A 14684-nucleotide genomic window follows, 5' to 3' on the forward strand; every position below is an offset into this window, starting at 1 on the left:
AGTTTTCATCATAAAGATCTCCCACTTACTTAGCTAGAGTTACACCAAGATATTTTATATTATTTCTGACTATTATGAAGGGTGTCGTTTCCCTAATTTCTTCCTTAGGCCACTTTTGAATTTGAGGAAGGCTACTGATTTTTTTGAGTTAATTTTATATCCAGGCACTTGGCTGAAGTGTTTATCAGCTGTAGGAGTTCTTTGGTAGAGGTTTTGGGGTCACTTAAATATACTATCTTATCATCTGCAAACAGTGATACTTTGACTTCTTCCTTTACAATTTGTATTTCTTTGACCTCCTTTTGTTGTCTAATTGCTCTGGCTAGAACTTTGAGTACTATATTGAATAAATAGGGAGAGACTGGGCAGTTTTGTTTATAACCTTGAAAGAACAATTCTCAACTTCATATGAAAAACCAAAGAAGGTGAGCTAAAATAATCCTGAGCAATAAAAGAACTGCTGAAGGTCTCACCATTCCTGATCTCAGGTTGTACTACAAAACTATAATTATATTATAATTATATAAACCACATTGTGTTGTCATAAAACAGACATGTTGATCGATGGAATTGAAGAACCTGATTTTTTTTTTAAATTAAGAAGCCATAAATACATACTAGAAAATGAAACATCATCAAAAAGTGGTGCTGGCCTAACTGGATGTCTGCGTCTAGAAGAATTCACATAGATCCATATTTATCTCCCTGAACAAAACTTAAGTCCAAGTATATTAAAGACATCAACATAAAAGCAAATACACTGAATCTAGTAGAAGAGAAATTGGGGAATAGCCTTGACCACATCGGCACAGGAGATGATTTTCTAAACAGAACACTGATTCCCTACTTGCTTACGACCCTTGGGGTGGTGGTAAGAAGGCACCAAGTCAACAACTCAGAGTTAGGGCGCCAGGCAAGTTGCGGGGAACTGGGCAGACTTTATACATCTCTTAGCATCTCATTGGCTCTCAAGTAGCCAGATGTGGAGCTGTCTCTTTCTCATTGGCTCCCTCTATCACCTGATACAGTGTCAGCAGTCTCTAGCCGTGCCAGCAGATTCTAGGTTAGCTGGAGGGTGGGTAGGGAGGCAGCATCAGAGGCCCATGTTCTAGCATTGCAGCTGGGCCTGCTTGGCCAAGTTCCTCCAACATATGCATCAGGAACTAAGATCAACAATTGGTAAATGGGATTTCATGAAACTGAAAATCTCCTATAAAGCATAGAACATGGTCAATTGGACAAAATAGCAGCCTACCGAATGGGAAAGATTGTTTTTCTGACTCCTTATATATATGTATATACATAAATACACTATTGGCTAGGATCAGAACATGAGGGAAAATGTGCAGTTCTTTTCTTCCCAACATTGGGTGATCCCACTTTAGCAAGTGCTTGCTGACAGGAGCCTGATATAGCTGTCTCCTGAGAGGCTCTGACAAATACAGAAGTAGATGCTCACAGCTATCCATTGGGCTGAGCACAGGGTCCCAAATGGAGGAGCTAGATAAAGGACCCAAGGAGCTGAAAGGGGTTTGCACACCATAGGGGGAAGAACAATATCAACCAACCAGTATCCCTAGAACTCCCAGGGGCTAAACCACCAACCAAAGAGTACACATGGAGGGAGCCATGGCTCTAGCCACATATGTAGCAGAGGATGGCCTGGTGGGACATCAATGAGAGAAGCCCTTGATCTTGTGAAGACTCTATCTCCCAGTGTAGGGGAATGCCAGGACAGGAAAGCAGGAGTTGGTGGGTTAATGAGCAGGGGGAGTGGGAATGGGATAGGAGGGTTTTCAGAGGAGAAATGAGGAAAGGGGATAACATTCGAAACACAAATAAAGAACATACCTAAAAAAAGAAAAGGACATCAACCAATCTGAAAAAAAAAGAGTAATTCCACTGCCTTATTTATTACACAACATGTCTTATGGATTTTAATGTATACCATAATTTAATTCACAACTGAAATTCAGACCATGGATCACTAACAACGTGTTTGTTGGACAGTCCTGATTTAAGTAAAACTGACTTGTCGTAAAGTAGATATGATCTTTTTTTTAAAGCAACAGTTCCAGTTGTATACATGCTACCATTGCTCTCCCCTTTTCAAGATAAGATTGGATGAAATTAGGAATGTTTCACTCCCCATAAAAGTGGTGGTGTCACCTGAAACCCATTAAATAGTTTCCTGCTTAGATTTATATAGCTGGGTATATGAGTACATTTAAATACTGGGGAAATTCTATTAGTGACTCAGAAACAAGAAGACTCACCTGTGTTTTATTTTGTGTTCACTGGCCTCTTACAGGCAAACACCAGGAAGCAGCTGTCTATTCTTGACAGTGTTGTTTTAATTAGAATTCCCTATATCAAGCATGCTTCCTTTTACCACTGAAAAACACCGTGGTTTATGTATGATATCAAATAAAGAGTATTTAACACTTAAAAAAGTGGAAATTTTAGGAAAGAGTCAGGCTGGGGAGAAAATGTGAATGAGAAAATATATCCAGAATAGAAACAGCCACATGGAAACCCAGGAGAAATTCCAGATTTGAAAGGCTAGTTCATGCCATAGCAGTACTTTCCATCATGTGAATCCTAGCCAGGTGTCTAAGTTTTGAGCCTGCTTATTGAAAATTCAAAATGAAACACTGAACGAAGATATGAATTCTTAAAATACAATTAAATTAGTATGTCTTCAGAAGAGGATCTTTTAAAAATTCAATTTAATCTGTCTTGCCATCTTTGCATACAAACTTAATGCATCCTCCCCTCATGTCTGTTCCACATTCATACCATTTTGTAACACACTGTTTTTTTTTTTTTTTTTTTAACAAGGACTGGCTATGTAACCACAGGACTGGGACTATTTAATGAAGTCTGGTAGGTTTATTTTTGGGTTCACAATGAAAAGTGATTACTGTTATTACCCCAGAGTCCATCAGTAGGTGGCTGTTCATCAGGGAAGACTAGGTTCCCATAAATGCCTCCTGGATCCATGACGGGCTCTTAACAAGCCCATTCTTCAGAAGCTCTTGTTCATGCAACTGCAGCTGCTATGGGAATGCGTTCTCAGTGGTTATGTCATGTAGAAGAGAGCAGGTCACATCTCTTCTGCTTCTCCTGGCTATTGAATTCCTTCTACTCTCTAAGCCTTACACTGGGTGGGATAAATGCCCTGTTTGGTGCTGAATACTTTCTTATCACATTTTCTCTGCACCTTGAGCAGCCACAAGCTACAACTGCTTCTCATTGCAAAGAAAAACTTCTCTGAAGGGTGAGAGTAGCATTTACTTACAGGTATAAACATTAATATTTAGAATGCAGAGCCTCTCTGCCAGTGCCTGACAAATACAGAAGTGGATGCTCACAGCCATCCATTGGACTGAGCATGGTCCCCAATTGAGGAGCTAGAGAAAGGACTCAAGGAGCTAAAGGGGTTTGCAGCCCCATAGGAGGAACAACAATATGAACTAACCAGTACTCCTAGAACTCCCAGGGACTAAATCACCAACCAAAGAGGGACCTATGGCTCCAGCCACATGTGTAGCCTTGTGGGACATCAATCAAGGAGAGGCCCTTGGTATTGTGAAGGCTCTATGCCCCAGTGTAGGGGAATGCCAGGACAGGGAGGCAGGAGTTGGTGGGTGAGGAGGATGGGATGGGGGGGTTCAGAGGAGAAATGAGGAAAGGGGATACATTTGAAATGTAAATAAAAAATATTAATAAAAATATTTAGAATGCAGCCCAGAGCCTTGTCAATTTGTCTAAAAATAGTGAATTAGCCATAGGAGTGGTAACTTCATAGTCTTGTAGTATAGCCCCAATCATATGTAGTGTCAATGGGTCTCAGACCTATTCTGAGGGTAGCTGGTTACCCCTGAAATTTTTTTTTTGGTCAGCTTTATACATGTTAGAATTATCTGAGAATATCAAGCTCAGTTGAGAAAATACCTCTTTCAGTTTGCCTTTTAGAAAGCCTTAGGTGGCATTTTAAAAAAATTGCTAGTTGATAGTGGAGGGTCCAACCAATTGTGGGCAGTGCCAGTCCTGGGAAGGTGGTGCTTGTTGGTATAAGAAAGTGTGCTGAGCAAGTCATGAAAGGCAAGCAGTAAGAGGCCTTACTTGTGACTTCTTCCATAGTTCCTGCCGCATGTTCTAGCCCTGAATTCCTGTCCTAAGTCTCTTCAATGATGCACTATGGAAGTGTAAGTTGAATAAAGCCTTTCCTCCACAAATCATTTTTGGTTATAGTTTTATCACAGCCATAAAAAGCCTCACTAAGCTCTTATATTAGTCATGTCATTGTCACACCAGTGGCCACACCTTGACCTAGAGGATGGCATTGTAGTTTGTTGAGGTCATAGCTGGCTTAGACGTATTCCCCAGGAGCCTTCATAGCATTTTCCAGCATTTTAAAATCAATCTACCAGAAAGGAAAATTCAGACTCAGTTTGAGTTAGATCTTATTATGTCTTGCAACCAAGATGTGTGATATGGCCGAGCGTGGTGGCACACGCCTTTAATCCCAGCACTTGGGAGGCAGAGGCAGGCGGATTTCTGAGTTCGAGGCCAGCCTGGTCTACAAAGTGAGCTCCAGGACAGCCAGAGCTATACAGAGAAACCCTGTCTCGAAAAACCAAAAAACAAAACAAAACAAAACCAAAAAAAAAAAAAAAAGATGTATGATATGTTAAGCATTAGGGTCTTTGTTATCTGGTTCTGCTGAGCAACCAAGAGGACTAGGAGGACCCTGTATCATGTGGGAGACCTCTGGGTTCTCCCTGACCAACAATCCAAAAAGACGTCCACACCTCTTAGTAGAATTTTGTCTAATAAACAATGGTGTCTATAAGTATTACTGAGTCATGCAGGATATCTCCCTTTTAACTTTTAGTTTTTAAATTTATGGTTTTAAATTGTAACTGCCATATAGGCTTCTATATGGTTTTTTCATATTTTCTTCATTTTGGTTAACGCTTTGTTCTCTCCTTTTAATTTCTCCCACTCCTCAGTTCCCATGCTTGCTTAAACCTTTCCAACCTCAGCATTTCCCCCATTCTTTCACCTGTGCTCTGAGATCCTGTCAGGACAGCCTCTGAGTTGCTCCTGGGAGACAGATGCCACATGCGCACTCTCATATGTGTGCCCTTTGAATAATTGCATCTCTGTGTTTAACTTTTGATTGAGCACCTGTAGAAGTGCGGATCGTTTGCTAATACATGGAGCCCATCCTCACTGGAGCATGTCTAGGGGTATAAATAAATATCACTTAGTGAAGGTTTTAGCTCATCTAATATGAGTTGAATCTAGCTGCACACTGATCGTTTCTGAGAGATAAATATTTTATAAACGTTTAAAATAAGACAGATATAAGTGAAAGGAATGCAAATGTTTTATTTTTCTTAAATAAATTGACAATTCATACTACGAGGAATAAGAAAATGTAGGACATATGTGTAGGAAATAAGCATATGTCTGAATAGGTAAAGAATATCAGTTACGGAGCACGGTACTATGACCTTCAACAGAGAACTGGAACATGCAACGTGAACACTGTTGCTTCCTGTTATCCAATAATTTAGGTGGAATATTTGCCAGGATTTTGTGTATTAGATTTTCAAGTTATAACTACCTTGTTCAAGCTATGCTAGAATTACTTATAAGTACAATTGTCATTCTCTGTTAGATTTAAAAACACTTTATACAAGAGAAATAGATATAGCCACTTATTCATTTTATTAGATTAATAAAATTAATCTAATAGATTAATTAGATTAGAAGTATGTTATTTTTAATTAAAAATACCACAATTAAAGCATTTTAGAAAGTCTGAAGATAAACAGAAACTTTGATGTTAACTTATTTTTTTTCTTAATTTACTTCATTTATCTTAATTAGCTATTTACCGAGTGTTGTTTCAAAAACATGTTAAGCAAAGACAGAACAAGATAGGTTAGCATGACAAATAGTATTTAATCTGTGGACCATAACGGTTAGAAAAGAGAAAGGATGAGAGGCTCTCACAAGGAATTAGAAATAGAATACAGTGTTATGGAGAGATAGAGGGGAGACCACAATAGGAATGTTAAATAGTAAGGGAGTGAGTAAGAAAGATAAAGGAGGGAATATGAGGGGAACGACTAATACTAAGGCCATTAGAAAAATTACATGGAAATCTACTATGCTAGAAGCATCCTTAAATGTATATATCTGTGGAAAAAAATCTAAAGGAAGTCACTAAATAGTAGGTGAGACAAACGACTAAATAAAATGTCCAGTGTCAAGAATTTGTTACATCCTGTTGAATCATTGGCCAGTGTGTTCCCATGAACACACAGCACATCACAGACTCTTGCCAAGGATGTTGATCGCCTCCCACCACCTGAGAGTAAATCCCTATTGCTGAAGACAGCATTTACTTTGTTTTCGAACAGAGAAGTCAAGCTGTGCACGACTAACTGGAAGCATCACACCTGGTGACCAGTATTCATGGTTCGAGGGGGGTCACACTTCCAGATAGGATAGCATCACTGTCACCCAGTACAAACCCTGTAGTTTGGAGAGAGGGGACTTTTGGACAATCCTAATGCATGATAGAGTGGTATGTAAAATGTGGGGAAGTCTTATTGTTTTATAAGATTTAAATATAAAACTGTCATATATCTTAACATTTCATCTCTGGAAATCTAAAATAACTGAAGTGGGAAATGTGAGTAGAAAATTGTATACTGTTGTTGTCCATAGCAAAAGGGAGCACAGCAAACCTTTGTTCATCAAGAAAGGAATGGATCAACAGAGCATATTGCCTCCTGTAGCACAGTACTAATCTATGAAAGAAAGTGAAACTTGGTTATATGTTATTACATGGATAGACCTCTAAAATGCTATGTTTAGTGAAGTACGTTAGACACAAATGAACAGCTACTACAAGAGTCCCTGTAACATGAGATATCTTCAGGTATTTGGAATAAACAATTGCACAGTCAGAAAATAGAAGTTACCAGGGACTGAATCAAGTGGGGGAAAGAGAGTTATTACTAATGAAAATTTATTACAGTTATGATAAAATACATTGCGTTGACTAAAAAGTTATCATAACAGTATGATAAATACATTTCAAACTAATTTAATGCCATCTGAAAGTACATTTTCAAATGGCAGGATTATGGTATTTATTTAACCACAGGAAAAAGTACAGCATTTACATTCATGACTTTGAAATGAGGGCAGTCAGTACAGTTATTTCTTTGCATTGCAGGGAAATTGACATGGGAGTGAATAATTGAGATAGTTTACCTCTAATGGGAAGATACTTTGTATTCATTTGAAGAGAGTATTATGAATTCAGAGAATGAAAAAGATTAGAGTGGGGTTATTGTGATTGAAAAGGCTTTATGAAGGATACAAGATCTGAACAGAGCCCTAAAAGATTTCAGCATTTCTACACATAAAAGAAGAGGAAATTAAACCTTGGCAAGGGAAACAGGCACATAAGTATTAGTTCTTCAGCTAGCCCGCTAGCTCCCAGGGATCATTCTGAGCAAGTGCTGATGTGAAGTGCCTGAGCATTAGAGCACTCTGGGAACAACTTTCTAAGGGTCTTGTACGCTCCTGTGAAGAGTGGGCGTTTCCCTCTGTGGGCTTGGGAATCAGTGCTTTAAATAGAGCAGAGAGATGTTGTGCTGCATTCATTACTCCAGGACCAACCAATGAGCAGCATGACACAGGGTAGACTAAATCCAGGTCAGCAATACCATGTAAGGAAACTAAAGAAGCACTTCTTTATATAGTCTTAACATGGCTAACCGACTTACATAACCTTTCTGATCTTCACTTTATCACTTATGAAATGAAGGAATCATGTGTTTTGTCATAATGAAAAATTACCAAGCCAATTAGAAGACATATTAACCTATATTTAGGGATGCTATACTAAAATATTAGCTACAGAAAAAATTATAAGAATTTCTGTAGAATATTATCCTGCTGAAAATGCATATAGTTAAAATGTACGTAATAGTGAATGTTATTAAACCTTAGAGAATATAAATAAAATTAGGAATTTTATAAAGAAGTGATTTCTACTTTATATATATTTTAATACTTTCTAAATATAATTGCCATGTGCTATTTATACGCTATAAATAAAAATAAGTATTTATAAATTACAAAGCATTTTCTCGTTGAATAGAATTTGATCTTCTATAATTCTGCAAAATTATTCCTGACAAGCCAAGTTGAGGCCTTAAAAGAAGGAGGACAGTGATGTATGTGAAGAGAAGGGCATGGCAGAAGCTGGAGCAACCAGAAGGTTGAGTCAGAGAATAGAATTAGACATCCCTTTTGGGACTATGTTTCTTCTCTTAGTTCTTTTCTGAGGAGGAATTCTTAGCCATGTACATTCATGGAGCAAACCTGATAAGGTGGCTTTGAGTGCTAGCTGGCAGTCTCAGTGGAATCTCTCCACATCACTGTTATGACCTTTTGGCTCATTTCTTAAGATGTCCACTTACATCCAAATTATTTTGTCCTTATCGATTATGGCAGCAATTCCTTAGTAGAAATATATTCAATTTGACTTCCAATTTCTTTCCTGTATTGCATTGTAGTAATAAGTAGTACCTATTTCACAAACAAACAAACAAACAAACAAACCCTGTCTATCTGTAAGATGATTTGTATTGCCACTGTAACCTCAGCACACACAGGACTCTTGTACTTGTGTGAAGAGACCTGAAGACCACTCAAGGATGATTATTCGTTATACAGGTCCCAGGACTCCCAAACGCTAGTAACCACACACTCAATGATTATTTTAGGAAGAGACTACAGATTAAAATTTAAAATACATCACTTAGGATGATATCCTCCAGATACATCCATTTGTCTAAGAATTTCATGATTTCATTGTTTTTAATAGCTGAGTAGTACTCCATTGTGTAATGTACCACATTTTTTTTTTTTTATCCATTCCTCTGTTGAGGGACATCTGGGTTCTTTCCAGCTTCTTGCTGTTATAAATAAAGCTACTATGAACATAGTGGAGCATGTGTTCTTATTAAAAGTTGCAGCATCTTCTGGATAAAAGAACACACATGATATGCACTCACTGATAAGTGATTATTAGCCCAGAAGCTCAGAATAACCAAGATACAATTTGCAAAACACGTGAAACTCAAGAAGAAGGAAGACTAACCTGTGGATACTTTGATCCTTCTTAGAAGGGGGAACAAAATACCCATGGATGGAGTTTCAGAGACAAAGTGTGGAGAAGAGACTGAAGGAATAACTATCCAGAAACTGCCCCACCTGGGTATCCATCCCATAAACAACCACCAAACCCAGACACCATTGCAGATGCCAACAAGAGCTTGCTGACAGAAGCCTGATATAGCTGTCTCCTGAGAGGCTTTGCCAGTGCCTGACAAATACAGAAGTAGATGCTCACAATCATCCGTTAGAGCACAGGGTCCCCAGTTAAGGAGCTAGAGAAAGGACCCAAGGAGCAGAAGGGATTTACAGCCCCCTAGGAGGAACAACAATATGAACTAACCAGTAACCCCAGAGCTCCCTGGGACTAAACCACCAATCAAAGAAAATGCACAGATGGACTCATGGCTCTAGCTGCATATGTAGCAGAGGATGGCCTAGTCGGTCATTAGTGGGAGGAGAGGCCTGTGAAGGTTCTGTGCCCCAGTACAGGGGATGCCTGAGCCAGGAACTGGGAGTGGGTGGGTTGGTGAGCAGGGGGAGAGGGGAGGAGATAGGGGACTTTCAGAGGGGGAAATAGGAAAGGGGATAACATTTGAAATGTAAATAAAGAAAATATCTAATAAAAAAAAAGAAATTAAAAGATTTAAAATACGAACAGGTTCGTGAGGTATAGCAAGAGAAAGGAGATACAAGGTACAAGTGTTTTCCCCAGTGGGGCCCCTGTCGTTCCTGGTAATTCTCTTTGACTATCAATGAGAAACTGAGAAATGTTACTTTCTAAGGAAGCTCACCTGCTTCCAGCACCAAGCAGACTATTTTTCACACTGATGTACTTCTCAGTGTGGCCACCCATCTGTAATCACACAGACAGGAATTTTAATTCATATCTAGTTTAGGCCCACTGCCAGGTAGGGTCATCCTGTGTACAACAGGTCCTACATACATTTTTATTCAGAGTCCTTACACATCAATAAAATGTTCACTAAATTATTCCATTTAATTTGTAAATTCATTGATTCAGATTGAGCTGTTTCCTGATCTAAGCCATAAGTTTTCATCATCTTGCTTTTAAGCATTTGATATTTCTCGTAAGATAATCATCTACTCAAATATGTAATAAGATGGTGAATAATGGATGGGTTGAAGTCACTGACAGTAATATTAAATCGTAAAATGTAGCGGGCATCCATATTTTTCAATCTGTCTAGCAGGTGATACACAGAGGGAAATGATACTTGCCTCTCTTGCTCTAGCATGGATGGAATCTTCCATGTTGGATTAAAGCAACATAAATTGCAGGTACCAACCTGACTTTTCTCCCCACGTAACCATGCAGACGATTTTGTCTCCTTTATCCATTGACTTGATCCAACACATTACATTTCCTTGTAGTGAATTTTATAGAAGCTGATTGAGAACAACTTCTTTAGGCAAGACTCCTTCCCACAGAGCAAAACAGACCTTGAAATCTAATGGAATGTGAGTTAGAATTCTTTTCATTGTACCAGGGACCTGGATATAAGTCTGTCAGTTTTTGAAAACTCTTACTCATGTAAGAAGCTGTCAAGCTAAGACTTCTAAACCAAACTTGGTTGTATTTGTACAACCTGTAGATTTAACATGTCTCAAAAAGAACAAAATAAGAACACAGTTATCAACTGACCTACTTGGAATTCCAACGTTAACGTTGATACAGAGAAACTTTTATTGGAATACAGTCATGCCTGTTCATCTGCACATCACCTGTGATTACTTTATACTGCCTTGTCTTATACTGACCACAACTTAAAAGGTGTACTCTCTGGGCTAGTGCAGGAATGTCCACTTGACCCTGGTGCAATCACTGGGAAATATCATATTTTATCTTTACCCCGTTGCTCTATACCTTCTGTAATTAGAAACATTCTCATATCAGAAATGAAATTATCCTCATCAGAACTCTTTTGGTTAGTCAAGTAGCAATTCAATTTCCTTTCAAAGCACTAGCCTTTCTGTGCTTTCTAACTTGTCTTTCTATTATCTGGCATCCACTGTGTACTTTAATAAGATTCCATTTTCACTAAGTCAAACAATGACAAAATAATAGCATTCACATTAACTCTATGAGGCTCGTGTACGAAGGGTTTATCTTTCTACTTAGCAGTAATACTTCAGACTTGGCCTCTGTAATGCGTCTTATCTTGTGCTTTCTCCACTATGGAGGATATAAAGCTAAATGATCCTTTCTGTGTCTTTTTCTCTAAAGGACTGATTGCATAACCCTGCTTAGCTCTAGCTAAAGGGAAGACTTTAGGAGTGTTTGCGCTCACGAGCTCATGCATGTGCATGAATGTCAGTGTCTGTTTTGATTTCTGTACCGTCACGTCTGAGCAAGAAAGATCAGTCATGCTGTTCTACCTCCATTTTCTTCACTCATCAAAGTTTCTGTCCTTTCACACATTTGTAGAGAACCTCTAAGACAGAACCCATGAAATAGATCCAGTTACTAGAAAATGTGTTGAAGGACATTTGAGAGTCTTCATTTCTGTATAACTAGGTGGGATATCTTAGAGTTTGGCAAATACTAAGGAAAGGTTGAACCTCTCTATACTTCTTATTCCCTGCTAGTGATTAATACTTATATTTTCGTTAAGTAGGGTTGGAAAGATTATAATAGAGAAATTGCTTACCCTGCAAGCATGATGAGAGTCTGCACTCCCTGATCCCACTAAAGAACCAGGCAAGCACAACAGCTACCCGCAATTCCAGCACCGTGGAGGCAGGAACAAGAATCCCAGGGCAAGGTAGATATCCAATCCAGCAGAACCAGCCAGTTCCAGGTTCCGCCAGACTCTGCCTCAAGATGTAAAGTAGAATAATGGAGCGGGGAACAATTTTTCAACTCTGGGTTCCATGTGCACGTTTATAAATATAAACACGCATACCCACACATACATAAACACACATGCCAAAATAAAAAGATGTTTACCTGCCGATATTTGGGCTGCATTTCAGTTTTGCAGTTTTATCTTTCCAACCACAACCCAAGAATTCAGTATTTTCTTGTCCTCTACTGTGCAATTCAAGTTGATTCTCTGTGTTTCACTTTATGGAGACCTTTTTTTCCTTCTTCAATTTTTTGCTAATAATTTTGCCAACAGAAGTTTAACCATGAGACCGAATAGCCACACAAGCATACTGTAGTGGGAGTACCATGTGTAATGCCTGGAAGACAAAGGTAATGATGTTGTACCATGTGAGTTTGCTGTGAGCATCAAATTCCCATAGTATGTCGGCTTCATAATGTTTTACTTATCCATGTCATTGAAAATTTTCAGATGTATGGAGCAAATGCCATACAGTGGCTATGGTGTTATGCACAGAGCAGCTACTGGATCATGCAAAGAAGGGCAGAGCTTGCGAGGAGATGCTTAAGTCTTAGAGAGAAATTGGCTCTAATGACTGCCGTTTTCTGCTCATATGTCTTATTTGGGTGATTAGAGTACAGATGTTAACACTATCTCTGTACTTTCCCAGTAGTGGTTATCAGTAAGTGAGATTTGGGAGACCTCCATTTTGATACATGTAGCACATACTTAAATGACTCAGATAGATGCTTTATGAACATCAAATCATGTGAACTTTCCTCAGGTTTCTTACTTGGATTTTTTTTGGTAGATTCACTGGGCAGTAAAGCCCTTTGTAAGGTGGTATATAAGAACATTTCTCAGGTAAGGGCTTGCTAAATTTGAACCATGCTTTCCCATCTATGTCAGCTTCCCTGACATTTCGGTCATGGCATTATCAATTTTATTGATGATATCACATGGCAAACTGTTTATTTTAATTAGATATATCAGACCATAACATTTTATTATAACAAAGCTAAAAAACCCTATTAATATTGATTTCTCATGAAATCAATAGACTAAGAGGGAAATGAAAAACATTTTTAGTTTAAAAATTCCTTTTGTACAGAAATTAACATAGAATTTAATGGGCTTATTTAAAATGAAATGTGATTAGATACAATCATAGTAGCTTTTTTCCTGGTGTGTTTGACTTGATTGGATCAGTTAGGGACATTTTCTGTACAGTTATAGTTTTGAATGATGATCTCCATTTAAACTTAAGTTTCACCAAACTAACATCTGATTTAGGCCCATAATTGAACCATCGTAGAAGTTCATAAATTATACCTGAATCCCTGGTAGCCTGTTTACAGATTGACCAGACAGGCAGTTTTATAAGGAGGGCTTTCTGGAAATACCTCCCAGCATTACCCAGAAAGGAAAATCCTCCCGTAACTAAGTTAACACTGTTAGATGATAAAGAAGAAAGGATTTACTGCTGTCTTCCCCTTGAACTTTATAATTTGATCTAAATCTGACTCTGGTAATAGAAATATGTCATAAATAACTAACTCAGCCAGTTAAACTATTATTAGAAGCACCTCTTTTGGGGAATGCTCAATATGATGGACATGCCTCTGTATAGTATTCTGCAGCTCTTCTCTGCTCCCTACCAATAGTTAAAGAATCATGTGACCTCAAGAGGATACTTGGTAATAATTGCCTTGTGGCTTTTTCTGTCATAGCTTATCATCATGAATTACTCAAAAGACTGTCCTCAATAAATGTAAAACTTAAATTTAAGCTATAAGAAACATTACTGTAGGCAAGAAGAATACTGTAATCTTAGAAGCCATTGCTTGTTATTCTGTGTGTGGGAAGATAAGTGGCTCCACGGTCTTAGCACACAGGTCCGAGTATGCCATTCATATTTTCCCAGACGTATTTACTGGCTTGCTGTTGTTATGTAAATACATGGCCTTCAGCTGCGCCTTGATGGCCTGCACTTTCCCTGCCTGCTCTGGCTTCTCCATTCTTCATTTGCCCTATTCCGTTATATCATATGGTTAAATTAGACATTTCAATTTTCAAAATATGTTTTTGCTCTGTCTGAATTCCAACTTATTTCTTTTACTTGCAAGTACCTTGAACTTAATTAGCAAAATATTATTCACAGTTTTAGGCATGTCAATCTAAACTGCCCTCTCTTATGAGACCTTTTAAAATTCTGCCAATCAGATTAACTTTCTTGATTATTTGGAACTTATGAAAAAATAATGGTACTGATAATATTCAGTTTTGTATTGTTACCTTATTTATGGTCGTATTTATGTTCTAATTTTGTTTCTATCCAGTGGAATTTTCTTAAGGTAGCACTTGGTTTATTTTTTTCCTCTTTGGTTTCTCTTTAGCACCAAAAAGCTTTAAACTAGTACTGTATAACACAGATTATATAATATTTATGGTAGAGTTTTTTTTTTTGATTCATCCACATTGATTCATCCACATTGTTGCCAATTGTCAGGATTTCCATTTTCCAGGGTGAATAATAATCCCCTCACTGTGCATGTCTGTATATTTATATAACAATTTACAATAATAATCCCCTCTCTGTGCATGCCTGTATATTTATAT

At 38.1% G+C, this 14684-nt stretch overlaps 1 protein-coding gene across 1 annotated transcript in view; it reads left to right on the top strand.

The window, feature by feature from the left end:
- Positions 1-14684, top strand: part of Stpg2 (sperm tail PG rich repeat containing 2) — a 504407-nt gene that overhangs the window by 282517 nt on the left and 207206 nt on the right. The gene's annotated exons all lie outside the window — the stretch shown is intronic.

This window comes from Mus musculus, chromosome 3 (genome assembly GCF_000001635.26).
Source record: "Mus musculus strain C57BL/6J chromosome 3, GRCm38.p6 C57BL/6J".
Lineage (NCBI taxonomy): Eukaryota > Metazoa > Chordata > Mammalia > Rodentia > Muridae > Mus > Mus musculus.